Consider the following 13,382-nt stretch of genomic DNA (forward strand, 5'->3'; position numbering starts at 1 on the left):
GCCCTGCATCAAATGCCACTTCCTTCAGGAAGCCTCCTTTGATCCCTCCAACTCTCCCGTGATCTGCCCTTCATCTGAACTCTTTTGAGGTCCTTCCCCATTAAAACTTACAGTTTCTGTATCTCATTCCTCTTTACAGTCCTACTTCCAGCCAGCTCGGCAAACTAATGGACTCATTCCTGCCTCTGCTAGATAGCAGAGACTTTCTGGAGATAAAACCTCAGTGCAGAGACATAGACTTCATCCATCCTCCGGTCCACCTATGTAACCATGCACCCTACATTTGTTGAGTACCTCCTCTGAACACGAATGATGGCGTTCCAGGCAGAAAAAGACCTGAGAGTTTAACTAAGAAGGAATCACTCCAGAAGGGAAGCCCTGACTCCACCTGCCACACCACAGAAGGAACCATGTGCGATGTCCAGGTGCAGGGGAGACAGGGCTACTGCTGACCTCACTGGGGCCTCTACCCCTTCCAGGCTCTACCACGGAGTCTGAGATCTCCGCTGGAGAAAGAGCCTGCTGGTTTCTCCTCAGACAGGCTAGTAGGGCTCTGCTCTGTCCTCTCTCCCCCATAAGAGGGAGGTCTAAGAGGCCAGGAAGAAACGGTTGGGGAGGGGTTGCAGAGAGGTTTTCAAGTGCCTCCTGCGTCCTCTCTCACTCCCACTGGCTGCAAACAGTTTGGGCACCAGGGGGCAGCATTGAGCTTTACTCAGCCCGGAAGGGCCCTCGCCTTCAGCTTTCAGACGTACGGTCTCCAGGTCTTTCCCAGTCTAAACACAGATGGGAAAACTAGAGGCGGGGAGACCGAGATTGGGGAACATAGGAATAAGCTGGCGGTTTAAACATTAGTAGATTATAAGAGATAGGGGGCAGAATTCTATTTTTGTCTGAAATGAGCCTGGGGAAAGAGTGGCAGATACCAGCCCAAGGGGCCCCGTAAATGGGAAGCCTAGCTTCAGGCCAGATTTCCCTCCAGGCTGGCCTTTCTCTAGTTCCTCCTGAGCTGAAATTTGGGTCAACAACTGCCTTCCTCCCCAGCTCCAGCTCCTGCTCTGGCCTGTAACCTCTCACACCTGCCAGCACCATCTTCTGCCGAAACCAGCCCCTGGTCTGTGTGACTGTGGGCAGGTCCTTGGCTTCCTCGGCACCCTTTCCCATGGTGGCTGAGGCCGTGAGTGGGTGCGGCTGGGATGGCCAGGGGCAGGGCATGGCCTCCTGCTCCCCTTCCCACTCCTGTTACTTCCACTGCAGAGGGCTTGATCTGGGCGCGCCGGTGTCCAGCTTCTGGCTCAGCCTCCCAGGGGGGTGGGAAGTCTCCCAGCTCTTTGAGCCTGTTTCTTCCGTGAGATGGAAATGAGTACATCTGACACCGCCGTGGGATGAGATCGATCCACAGAGGGTGACAGCCAGGTGGAAGAGGACTTGAGGTCCCCTCCCCGGCCAGGGAGTCATTGCAGGGTGTCCAGAATTCAGCAGGAAAAGCCAGCACCTCCTGGAGGAGCCTGAGAGCAATAGGGTGGTGGGTCACTCCAGGGGAGGAATTTAGCTCCCGAACCAGGAGTACTGCAGTGGGAGGGGGTGTCTATAAAGGTTGGCACTGAGGCCCCTGACTAGGACCCTCTGGGAAGGGGGTGCCTTGAGCTCTGGTCTTGCTTCTGTGCTGTGGGATGCAGGTAAGAGCTATCCTCTTTCTGGGCCTCTGTTTCCCGGTGGCTGCACGGGGCAAGGGGTGGGGGGGGTCCTCCTGTCTCCCCACTCCCCTCTTCATTTGGAAGGCTCTGCCAACCCGCCCCGCGTCGTCCCACCGGCTCAGGGACCCCGGGGCCTCTCCACCTGAGCCACCGCACTGCAGTTCCGTCACCCGGCGCGGTCTCGGGAGGCGGGGCCGGCGGACCCCCGTCGAGGCACCCCCTCCTCTCCCGTACCGTGGCCAACAGAGTCCGGTTCCCTCCCCGGCCGCTCCGCCGCGCGCCCCGCGCTCGGGCAGCCCCGCCCGCCGCGCCTCCCCGGGCGCCCGCATTAAAGCGCATATGCAAGCCATGAATTATCAACTGAAAGGAGTCAATTACCGGCTCTAAAAACGAGTGTCTGCGCCCGGAGCGCCCGGGGCCATCCGCCTATTTACGGAGCGATTTCCCCCGCCCGGCCTCGGGAGGGATAGACGGGGAGAGATGGAGCCCGAGACCGGGAGGGAGAGAGCCACGGGGAGAGAGACTGGGAGAAGCAGAGAGCCAGAGACCCGCAGAGACAGGGAGAGATAGAAACTGGGACGAGGAGCAGAGAAAGAGGTCTGGAGAAACGCGCAGAGACTCAGACCAGGCAAAGGCGGCTTGGGTCCCTCTTCTACAGAGAGTCAGAGGTGGGGGCGTGTGGGGGGTTGGGGGGGAGCGGCAGGACCTCAAAGGCCCCCTTTCCCCTCCCCCAGTCTGTGTGGGAACCCTAGCCCTCCAGGGCTGGGGGAGACTGGACTGCGGCGGGCTAGAGCCCTGGGGAAAAGGTGGGGCACATAGTTCTGGCTGGAAACTGGGGAGCAGGCTGTGGCATTGTCCAGTGTGGAGGTGAGCTGGCCAGCACGATCATGAGAAGAGGGAGGAGAGGTGAGGAACAGGCCCAGAGTGAGGATTAGAGTCTGACTTGGGGGCGTCTGCAGCCCCAGCATGGAGAGAGGGGTGGTGAGACCAACCTCAGTGGGCTCTGGAAGTCCTGTCTGCCCCACAGACTCTCACCCAAGCGGTTCCCTTCCCTGGAAATGCATTACCTGCTGGGCTTCTACTCACTCTTTGACCCCTGCGCCTGCCTCAGCCGGGCACACACGCCATTCTAGTCCCTGATCCAGGCCCTTCTTGGGGCTGAGCTGGAGGGGACCTTGGCTTGGACAGAGGCTGTGACCAAGGCTCAGAGTTTGGAGGGCAAGGATGAGTGTAAAGCGCTCCGCAGATCGCACGGAAAGCTTCCAGCCACCCCGGTGCTGGGGTGAGCTCACAGCAACTGAGTCCAGCCCTTGCTCTGCAGGGGTTGGGGGAAGAGCAGGGGCACCAAGGCTAGTGGTGGGTGGGGTAGGGGGAGCTGAGGCCTAGCTCACCAGCACCGGTAAGTTGCTGCCAGAGCTCCCAGGGCTTGTACTTCCAGGTCCCTGGAATCCTAGGCCTCTCCTGGAAGGAGTGGGGACAGGGAACCCCCAGGAACTCTGAAGAAGGAGCAGGGTCTAAATTGGGCCAGAGGGAAGAGTCTGGGCTGGGGTATCAAACAAAGCCTTTCTCTTCTAGCTGTGTGACCTGGGGCAAGCCCCTTAACTTCTGAACCTCAAGTTCCTTAATCTAGAGCATGGGGACCTTGCTATCCACTTTCTAAGAATGTTCTCACACGTGCATAGCACTTTCCCAAGAAGGAAAGTAAAGAATAAGAGCAGCTACTATTTATTGAGGCTTACAAGGTGCCAAGTGCTGTGCTTCGTGGATTCTCCGTCTTCCTCCCAATTGCTTTCCCATGATGTGAAGTCACTTTGCAGAAAGGGAAACAGGAAGGGAGACTGGGATTGGGAAGCAGAAGTGATAGCCTCAAGGGTCTGACTCTGGAGTTTTCTTAACCCCTAGACTACGGAACCTCTCAGACTAGGCCCAGTGTGTCCCCTGCCCCGTTCTCTCAGCTCTTCCAGTCTGAATGAGCCCAGATCTACTGAAGGGACGGCCGCACAGTGGGCAGGACAGCTCAGGTCCAGCAGAGGCAGTCCCTGGGGTCCTGTTCCACCCATGGCGTGGGCTGGGCGTCTGGCCTGACAAGTCTGCAGCCCTGCCGTGCCATTAGTGGGTAGCTGGGGGGGGCTGTCTGTAAGCGCCAACGCCGGGGTTCCCGTGACCGCTCGCCTATTAGTGGCTGGTGGCTTCACAATGATTTATTGGGGCTTCTTCATTTCCCCTTGGTCTGCTATAAACATATTTATACCACCAGAGTGACCGATAAATTTCCCTTATGAATCCCGTTATCTCCCCCATTAACCATCCGTCACCTTTTATGCGGCCACAATGGGCGGGGCCAGGGCAAGGGGGCTGGGTGGGGGGCCCAGTGAACTCTTCACCTCCCCCACTGCTCCCCAGACAGTGGCCACTGCTGCCTTGGAGCTGCCTCTAGGATGAGGATATGGGCCTAGGAACAGACTGGACGGGCCCTTTGAAATGTGGCTTCCCCCTGGTTCTCAGAATAGGGAAGTGCCTCTCGGGGTTCACCTGAGTCTCTCCCACTGTTGCTCTGGCTTTGTCTCTTCTAAGTGAGCAAGAGTCTTCTGAAGCTGCCGCCACCTCTTCCTCCTCTCCCTGCCCTAAGCTCTCGGCCTCAGCCCCCAAGTGCAGCAGAAAGCTAAGAAACAGATGTGGTGCCAGAGGGCCAGCTGCCAGCGCCGTGGCATTGGCTGAGCCCCTCCTCTGTGCTGGGCACTTTACATGCACGATTTCATATGATTCTCGCCAAGGGTCGCCGTGGAATCCTGGAGCCAGACCTTTACAGCTCCATTTGCCAGATGAAGCAGTAAGGCTCAGAAACATTAAATGAAGAGCCCAAGGTCACCCAGCCAAGGGGCAGCGCTGTGATTTGGGCCTTTTTGGCCCTAAAGCTTGTGCTTTCAACTACTGCCCTCCATCTACCACCTGTCCAGATGCCCTGGGCTAGGAGGGGTTAATCCAAGAAATTTTTCAGGGAGAGGGCTGCAGAGCAGGGGAGGAAGAAGAGAGGGGAGGGGTGGGGCCTCCGGGGAAGGCAGGCAGGGAGAAAGGGGCAGAGCTGTGGAGTGGAAAGTGACCTTGGGCACCTGTTCATAGTCAAACTGCTGGGAGGGGAGCAAGGTCTCTCAGAGCCCTAGGCTACCTGTTCTCCCCACAGTTGGCAGGACAAGGGGCCTGGCACATGGTCTGGGCTGGTAGTCCAGGGCCTGGCTCAGACCTCACCCTCTCGAGGCTTCGGCCTCGTGCCAGAGCCTGGGCATGGAGGGTTCTGCCCTTTGAGTACCTGATATATCAGCTTCCTTGGGGGATGGCTGTGTGTGTGTGTGTGTGTGTGTGTGTGTGTGTGTGTGTGTACGTGGGGATGCTGCGAAGTCCTGTTTCTTCCACCTTCACCCACAAGGTCAGCCAGAGCTGCTGAGAGCTCCTGGGCAGTTAAGATGACCCACGTTCTCCAATGGAGAAGAAACTCAAGACTTAGGTGGACCAAAGTCTACCCTGATTCCTGGCATTGCTTCTCTCACCCAAGGAGACCGGGCACAGGTAGGTGTTGCTATCCCCATTTTATAGGTGGGGAAACTTAGACCCAGAGGAGGAAGGAATCTGAGCTGAGAACAGAGCCTGGGGTTAAGATATGATGGCTAGGAGGGGACTCAGCAGACCTTAGGGCCAGGAGGTAGCAGAATGGGGCTGAAGGGGGGGGGTGTGTGGTCTGCTAGGTCTGGGACAGCCACAGGTCAGGGTGGGGGGTTAGCTCTCTCAAGGATGTTTAATTACTCTTGTCTTCAGTCACATCCTGGGTGGTCTAGAGGTGGCCAGGCCAGAGGGGATTATGGGCTTAGCACCCCGAGGAGACAGATTCTCCTCTGACTTCAAGAGGATGTGGGGAGGTCATTCTGGCCATTCCTCTGCCTCCCATGATCCAGAGGGAGGAGTTGTGGGGGGTGGTTACAAGATGTAGTCCATCTAATTCTTGGCTCCCCACACACCAGCACCTGCAGGGAAATAGCCCTGCTGCGGGGAAGGAGATCCGCCCTATAACCTGAAGCATGTGCTGGCCATTTCTGAGAATCATCCTTAGACAATCTCAAGCTCAGATTCCAGACTCCCTGCGACCATCTGCCAAGGGGACGCTCCCCCACCCCAGACTAGAGCTCCTGAAGGGGGCGGCAGGACAGAGACAAACAGGCCCCACAGCCAGAGGAGGTCACCTCTCTTTCTCAGCCTTGATCTGTCTCTTTCCATCTGCTCTTCTTCCTCTCCCCCCATTTGCCCTCTGTATCCTCCCAACTGTCTGTCTGTGTGTCTGTGTGTCTTTCTTTCTGTGGGCTGGCAGCCCACTCCCTCACGTCCTCTCCTCTCCGCAAGGTTGGAGGGAGGCGGGTAGGGCTGGGAGTGTGTGTGAGAGAGCGAGCCAGCGCCAGAGCTCCCTCCCTCTCCCTCTCCACCCTCTCCTGCTCCTTCTGCCACACTCACACACACACTCTCTCTCAGTCATTTTCAATGTCATAAATTTCCCCGTCTCTCTCCTCCACTCGGCTATTACCTGCGCCTCCGTCACCGGCCGTGCGCTCGCTCCCAGATGGGCTAGGCCATCTCCGCTCCGCAAATGACTCAGGGAGAGAGAGGCAGGGAAGGAGGGAGAGGAAGGAGCAGGGAGAGACATGAAGAGAGATTGAGAGATTGAGAGGGAAGGCAGCAAGCAGAAGACAGGAGATGGGAGCAGAGAGGGAGAGAGTAGCAGCCCCCAGAGGGCTCACAGCCCCCTCTTCTCATCGCCTTCAAATAGGAAAGCCGCTGCCAACGGGGTGCCTGCCTGCCAGGAGCTCTGGGTGTCGGGGGCAGGAGGGGGTGGTGCTGAGTCTGGGGGTGGAGTTGGGTCACCCAGCTCTGCCCTCCACCCAGTGGGACTTGCTGCAAGTCCTTCCCCTCCACACGCTTCCCACAGGCCTCTCCCTCAGCATCGTGCTGGCGGGGAACCAGACACCTGGGATTCCTTCCTCAGGGGCTCAGAGCCAAGGGGACAGACAGACAGCAGGGTGAGCTCCCTGCCTTACAGTGTACTAGGCTTAACGGATACACTGGCAGGAGGGGGGTGGTGTTCAGAGTTACCACAACTCAGGGTAAGCTGCACCTCTCCCTGCAGAATCTGAGTGGAGGGGTGGAGGAAGGGAGGCTGTCTCCAGGCCCTGGCTTCTTGCCTCCAGTGTGAAGCCCCCTCCTCCACTCCTAGCTTCATGAGCGCTGTTAGTTTTCTCAGGATTGGTTCTTGGGATGAGAACAAAGCTGGGAAGACTCAGGAGACCTCAGAGGATGGAGAGTGAGGCAGAGGAGGGGTACAGGTGGGGCTGGTGCGGCAGGACTGGGGAGAGTGGGGACAGGCAACCCGAGGGGCCCACACGCTGCCAGGAGAGACTCGGAGAAACCCGTTGGTGCTCCTGCTGCTGCTGCTGGTAATGATGGCCCGTGTGGGAGCTGCTAGTGGTGCTGGGGGACATGGACCCCAGGCCCAGGGCTGCTACCAGAACCCCCAGGAAGGTTTCCTGCTTGTACTCTCAACACCTGTCATTTCTTTTATTTTTTAAAGATTATTTATTTGAGAGAGAGAGAGAGTGAGAGAGAGAAAGAAGGAGCAGGGGAAGGGCAGAAGGGACTCTGGGATCATGACCTGAGCCGAAGGCAGACGCTTCGCAGGCTGAGCCACCCAGGCACCCCTCTAATTTCTTTTAAAAATGCATGACCATGTCACTCTCTTGGTTCAGCGCCCCCCTCCCCCCCCCCCCCCCCCCCCCGCCCCATGGCGCCACACTCCCTGGAAGCAGAACCTGAACTCCTCCCTCGCCCTGGTTTCAGAGGCCCTTCTGTTCTGGCACCACCCCCTCCTGCAGCTCCCTTGACGTCTCCCTCCTGACAGGGCCTAGACTATGCCCAGGGCCTTTGCACTCACGTCGCACTCATCCCTCAGCTCAGATGTCACCTGCACAGAGGAGCCGTGCTGACCGCCCCACGTAGTGATGGCTCAGCCCGTTAACGCTACCGTGGCCTTCTGAATATTTATTTTGTGGCGCTTTTTACATCGTGTCATTATTTGTTTACTTATCTGTTCACTCCTTTGGTGTCCGTTTCCTCTGGTGGCTGCACCCGGCGTGAAGTCAGAACCATGTTTGGAGGGACAGGACAGTTCCTCAAAGACAGTGAGTACCACACCGCGAGCCCAGGGACCGAACGGGCAGATGGTGCTGATGCAGATGCAGCCTCCTCTCCCCGGGTTTGGATCGGGGTGGATGTTGGGGTGGCTGTGGAGGCCGGGCTGGCGGTCTCAGGTTTGCCGTCCGCCTGGCAAATCTGAAATCCCAGTGTGCGAGGTTCCATTCCCACAGGGAGACGCATGCTGCCCTGATGTCGGGCATTTAACGTGTAGACAGGGTCAGGCCTCATTGAAGGGTTTCCCTCTACTAGAGCCCACACCCCAGAGCCCCTCCTTGTGTGGGTCACGTATGTGCACCTTCTCACACACACACACACACCTCAGCACAGGCATCCTCACACCCCTGTACAGAGCGGCCTCGGATACGCCACATTCACATGCACGTACAGAACCCGCCACAGACGTCTGAACACGCCAAGGCTTGCGGAAGGACAAGTCCAGCACATACCAGACACAGCCCTGCAGGTATATTTGTGGACAGATGCACCATGAACACACGTGCCCACAGAGACGCACGTGTGTGCACTTACCACCGTAATCAAGCACTAGAATGGCATCAGTGAAGACACCTGTTCACTTGCTCACTGACTCCGGAGTCCACACCAGGGGCAACAGACCGGGCTGCGAGCTGCCCTCCGGCACGGGACGTGCTGTGTTGAGTGATCCACACGTTCCCGCCCCACTCCTCCCCTCCCCTGCTCTACTGCCCCAGCCCTGGTGCTCTGGTGAGAGGCTCAGCCTCCCACAGACTCAATCAGTGGCCAGAGGCAGGGCTCAGCTGGAGCTGGGGGCGGGACTTGGTCTGTGGCCAAGGTCAAGGTTCACTGGGTGACTGGGGTCAGGCTCCTCTGGGACCAAGGTCAAAGGTCAGTCAGAAGCTGAGATTTCCTTGATGTCTTGTGTCTCTGCTCACAGGTGTGTCCCCCCCATCTGTGCCGTCCCAAGGAGCTGCCGGTGGCAACATGAGGCAGGGTCCTTATCGTGCGTGGGCCTCTGAGGCTGGCGGAGGGTGGGGGGTGGGCAGGTGGGGGCCGGCTGGGCAGATAGCTGTGAGGTACGTTTCCATCTCCGCGGGTCGGGCGGGCGAAGCCATTTCCAATCTGCTCTCTATCATTTTCAATATCATTAATCCCAGACACTCTATTTTCCATGCCTGCGCAGCCAGGCCCCCGAGTGTGCGCCGTGTAAAGTGACACATATTCATCACCGGCTCGTGGCGCCCGCGCCGACGCTGATACAATATTAGTGTTGCCCCCCCGCTCGGGGCCCGCTCCGCCCGGCTCCCCGATGGCACGAATCCATCACCTGGAGCCCGTGTCACTTTCCCCAGCAGCCACATTTGTTTGGGCACTTAGGAGGTAATTGTGGCACATTAGCTGGGGCGGGGAAGGGCGCTGGGCCCTCAGGAGGAGGGGAGGCGGAGGCGTCTTCTTCCGCAGCCTGAGCCCACCCTGGCCTGGTGCTGTTCTGGGCTGGGGCTGGGGTCCCAGGAACCTGGGCTCTTGCTCAGCGTGGGAGGACGTGGCTCAAGGAAGGGTCCCATTGGGGGAGGTCAGCTCCGGCCCCATCTGGAAGTCTCAGCAGGGTTCCTCAGCTCCCCTGTGAGCCCTGACACTGGGGCTTGGTCTCCATGGGGTCCCAAGCTTGGAGGTTGAAACCTTTTCTTGCCAACCAGTCCATATCCCAGCACTGAGACTCAGGATGTGGTAATTCTCGCTCTCCTGGCTCCATTTCAGGTCACATACGGGAGAGGGTGGTGGGGGGGGGGCAGGAAGGAGGCGACGCTGCCCAGCCCTTGGGAGCCCAACTGCGAGGGAAAACCTGGCGTGCCCTGGGAACCTGGGTCTGAGAGGGGCGGCTCTTAGTCTGAGAGGGGGTGACAAGGCCCAGCCCTCAGGAGCCCTGTCTGTATCCAGGAGGAGGGGAATGTCACCAGCCTGAGCAGCGGATGGTGGCCCAGGGCACGGTGCCTTTGGGAAGACTGCCTGGAGGTGGTGAGCCAGACAGCTAGGGACAGCCTCTGGCCACCGGGAGGCCCAGAGTGGCTGCAATGGAGGGAGGAGCAGCAGCCAGGGTCATTGATCTGGGCAGAGGCCAGGCTGTGCTGGGGCATGGGTTCTCCCTCCTCAGTCTGCAGGGCTAACACCCATTAACCTCGTCAGCAGACAAATTGCCCGTCTTGTCAAATTCCCATTTAAAATGCAAACTCGATTTGACAGAGTAAACGGAGCGGAGGTGGGAGCGGATAATCCAGTGGAAGCTCATTAGCAGGGCCCAATGAGAGGGGCCTGCCGGGAGGGCCTAACAAACCCGCCCTGATGAACCTCCCAGCCTTTTAACATCCCACCACCTGCTCAACGCCCCACTTGCCTGCGCTACTGCCTAAACCCCTGGGGAGTCTGGGCACCCCAGCTGCTTGCTACTACCTCAGGAAGGGTGCACCCAAGAGGCGAACAGCCTCTGCATCTCCGCCTGTCCACTCAGTGGCCCGGGGAGCAACAGCAGCAGCCATGTGCCTCCCGACCTGGGCTCCCACTGGAACCCTGAGTGTATATTCTCCCCCCTGGCCTCCCCCTCCCCTGCCTTCCCTGTAGGGGTCCTGTGAGTTGGCATTATTATTATTATTTTTTGGGGGTACAATTCTCTAAGCACATATATATATATTTTTTATTCGACAGAGAGAGACAGCCAGCGAGAGAGGGAACACAAGCAGGGGGAGCGGGAGAGGAAGAAGCAGGCTCCCAGCGGAGGAGCCTGATGTGGGGCTCGATCCCATAATGCCAGGATCACGCCCTGAGCCGAAGGCAGACGCCTAACGACTGCGCCACCCAGGCGCCCCTGTGAGTTGGCATTATTAACTTATTGACCAATGAGAAACTCCAGGAGGTTGCCCAGTTAGCGGTCAGCAGGCAGAGCGTGGATTTGACCCCCAACCCGTCAGACGTCACCAGTTACACCTGTAACCACTGCACTACCTTGCCTTCTGGGAGAGCGAATGACTGTCCTGCCCTCTCTGCTTCCCCGGTTTCAGTGCTATCACTAGCTGTGTGGGTCTAGGAAAAGTGACTTCTCTTTGGGCCTCATTTTTCTCACCTGTAAAAAAATGGGCAAAGGACAGCTGCCCAGCCTGATGGGTAGGGTAAGGAGAATTTTAGTATGCATTTGGTTTAATAAATACTCATTACCGCCCCCAAACTATCTTCAGATAACTTAGCCCTAAAGGGAGGTGTCCTGGGGCAGGGGAAGGTCCCGCCCACCGGGTCAGTCCTGTCCTCTGCTGCAGCCCAGTTTCTGCAACCTGTTCCTAATAGTTGCAATAATGGTTGTTAAGAGGCCCTGGAAGGCAGCGTCCAACAGCCAATGGGCTGTGGCTCCACCTGGCCCCTGGGGCACCCCCAGATCACTCCCCCCCAGATAGTCATAGAGCCCCTGAACCAGACCGGGGCTGCACCTGTCCCCGCCACTACATGGAGCCCCGCGCTGTCTAGCTGTGCTGGGAGCCGAAGCTGGGTGACCTTGGCTGGGTGCCCTCGGCTGGGTGTCCTCACTGGGTCTCAGTGCCTGTTGCTGGCATCACAGCAGGAGCCTTCTCACCCCCAGTCTCTGCCCCCCGCCCCATCAGTCCTTCAGAGGCACCAAAGCAATGGCCCTAAATCCCACCGTTTTCCCATCATGACTCCTTACTCTTCCCAAGGTGAAGTCGACACTCCTCAGCTGGCATCCAAGGCCCTACGCAATCTGACCTTAGTTCACCTCTTCAGTCTCTCTCGTGGCTCAGTGTGTCCCGAACTCTCCTACCTCTCTGCCCTTGCCAGCCTGTGAGCGACCCTCACACCCTTGTCTGACACCACCTCTCAGCACCCACCCGAGGGGGTCCTCTTCCTCTTCAGACCTTCTCCACCCCCCATCCTTGCCCGACTCCAGCAGCCAGCTGGAAGAGACCCCTGGGAGGCTCTGGACCCTGTGTGGGGGTGGGACGGGGGTAGGGGTGGGCTGCAGAGGAGGAGAAGCTGGGCGGGGGGCCGTTCTCGGCCTCCCTCCGGCCGTCTGCCGCACCATCCTCGGAGGCTGGCCTAATTCCCTTCGGAGCCCGGCTTCCATCTTCAGGGTGGCGCTTAGGGAGCTAAGAGCCCAACGTTAATGCCTAAGAAAGTCGTGGGTGGATTAGAAAGCGAGGGGGATTAGGGCCAGAGCTGGTGGCTGATGCAGGCGCGGAGCCCCTCCTCCTGAGGAAGAGGAGGCTAATCCTGCTTAGTGACTGAGGAGCCCACCGTGCTGAGGAGGGGCCTTCCTTCCATACCACCGCCTCGACCTGGCCCGCTCACGAGCCCTGGCCGAGCCCAGGCAGGAGCAGCATGAAGACCCCCTCGCCACCTCTGTCTTCCAAGCTTTTGGTCCACGGGTGTCCCCCCAAGCCATCTTTGCCCTGCCCCTCACACTGCCCCAGCCCTCTCTGTGAGCCCAGACCTTTCCACCCTGCGGTGCCATCCAGACCACCTTGTGTAGCCACCCTGACAACTTCTCAAACCACCCACATCCCCCCAAACGGAGCCGTCCCCCCCAGACTCCTCCTGCCCCTCCCACCGCGCTGCCTGGAAGGTCCACAGGGGCTGCGGCAGGCCCGGCCCCCCGTTCCGCCAGCTACCGAGGGTTGGCTACCGTGGCTCATGGTCAGCTTCCTCCCTGGGGACTGGCCCTCGGTTGCCTTGCCCAAGCTTATGCCCTGGGGGTGGTCCGCGGGATGCTTGGTCAGCGCGGGGGAGGGGGGGGCGAGTTCTGGCCCCTGGCCTCAGGCTTCCCGGGGGACTGGCTGAGGCCATTGCTGCCCCTGCGCCGAGGCTGGACCTCTCGCTCTGTCCTGTCCTGTCCCCCTGCGCCTCAGAGCAAGCCTCAGCAAGCCCCGTGCACACTCTCTCCCCGATCTCCTTAGGAAGTCTCACCCTTCCCTGGCTTGTTTAAGTCCCAAGGTTGAGGATGGAAGATTAGGTTGGGTCACTGAAGGGCCTGAGCTTAGGAGCTCCTGAACTAGATGCCCACCGCTCAGCCAGGAAGGGCCAGCGGTCCCTTCCTTGAGGGTGAATCGTGCGGGGCAGGGGGCCTCTGGTTTCAATGGTGTAGGCAGTCCTGTGGACCGAGTGGGGAGGGAGGTCCCTCCCGCCAGGGAGACCCAGCTTGGGGTGTTGGCCTGAAAGAGGAGGCAAGCTCCTGTGTCTGGGGAGCTGACTGGAGAAAGAGAAGGAACCCTGGTCTGAGAGTTTAATCTGAGGGGGGAGGCAGGTCACTTCCGGTGAGCCTGGTCAGAGGGGAGAAGTAACCTGGACTTGGGTCCTGGTCTGAGGGGGAAAGGAAGGAAGGACAGCGTGTTAAGCGCTGAGCTGGAGGAAGCAGAGCAGGCTGTGGACCAAGAGAAGAGGCAAGACCCTACCCCGACTGCTTGCGCTCAGCGCCTTTCACGCTGT

The 13,382-nt window shown here is 59.0% G+C and overlaps 1 long non-coding RNA gene across 1 annotated transcript in view; it reads left to right on the plus strand.

Moving 5' to 3' along the window:
- Positions 1-3,049: 3,049 nt before the first annotated feature.
- Positions 3,050-13,382, plus strand: part of LOC123793737 (uncharacterized) — a 32,124-nt gene continuing 21,791 nt past the window's right edge. The window contains exons 1-2 of the long non-coding RNA XR_006780060.2: positions 3,050-5,258; positions 7,868-7,909. This is a non-coding gene — a long non-coding RNA (uncharacterized LOC123793737). The remainder of the gene's footprint in view (positions 5,259-7,867; positions 7,910-13,382) is intronic.

This window comes from Ursus americanus, chromosome 12, assembly GCF_024610735.1.
Source record: "Ursus americanus isolate L20-20 chromosome 12, mUrsAme1.1.p, whole genome shotgun sequence".
NCBI lineage: Eukaryota > Metazoa > Chordata > Mammalia > Carnivora > Ursidae > Ursus > Ursus americanus.